The sequence below is a fragment of the Ambystoma mexicanum genome, chromosome 3q, assembly GCF_040938575.1.
Source record: "Ambystoma mexicanum isolate Mex_15411 chromosome 3q, UKY_AmexF1_1, whole genome shotgun sequence".
NCBI classification, from domain to species: Eukaryota; Metazoa; Chordata; class Amphibia; order Caudata; family Ambystomatidae; genus Ambystoma; species Ambystoma mexicanum.
Genome location: NC_090926.1, coordinates 2,116,491 through 2,117,235, shown reverse-complemented (window position 1 = coordinate 2,117,235; position 745 = coordinate 2,116,491).

Here is a 745-nt window from a genome sequence, read left to right as displayed (position 1 = left end):
GGGACGTCTTAGCGAAGTCGTCTAAGGTGGGCTGGTTCGCCTTCGGCCTCATCGTTCTATTCGACATGACCCAGAGGACCTGTATTTTTCACAAGTGACAAATGTGCACTCAGTTCGCCCCTTTCGCTCGGTCACCGTGCGGCCTGCTCCTTCCTTTGTTCCGGCATTGGTCGGCCATTTTGTGTCGTCTTTCGTCTCCGGCACTCCTTATCTTTTCCGCACAGATCTCTGCCGCCGTTCTTCCTGCACCATCCAGAAGTTCACCACGCGTGGCCCGATCATTCACACCCCGACGTGTATTTTCAGCGGTCGTCGGTCCATCATTACGCACTTTTTCGCCCGGATCATTACAGGATCTCGGGAGCTCCTCCAGATCGCGTCCTCCTACATGGCCCTCGTAGCCACGCCCCCCTGGTTGGCTAATGGTTGATGTTAATGCTTGAAAGAGCAAGCTCAAAGAGATCCCAGGAGGATGCCTTTTGTGTGGGGAGGAGCAAGTAGTGGGAGGGAATCGCCATAGAGATTATTATTGCTATGGGCAATTAATGGGAGAGTAAATAAACATACAACACCCACAAGCTGTGCGCCCCTCCTCACACACATTCTCCCTCCTTGCAGTACTCTAATGCAGTAATTTGGGTTTATCCACCTAATAGCGCAAACTAAAAATGCAGGAGCCAAGAAAAGGGTGGAAAGCTGTGAGAGGAATCTATCCCGACCTTACCCTAAAGACGACAGAATTATT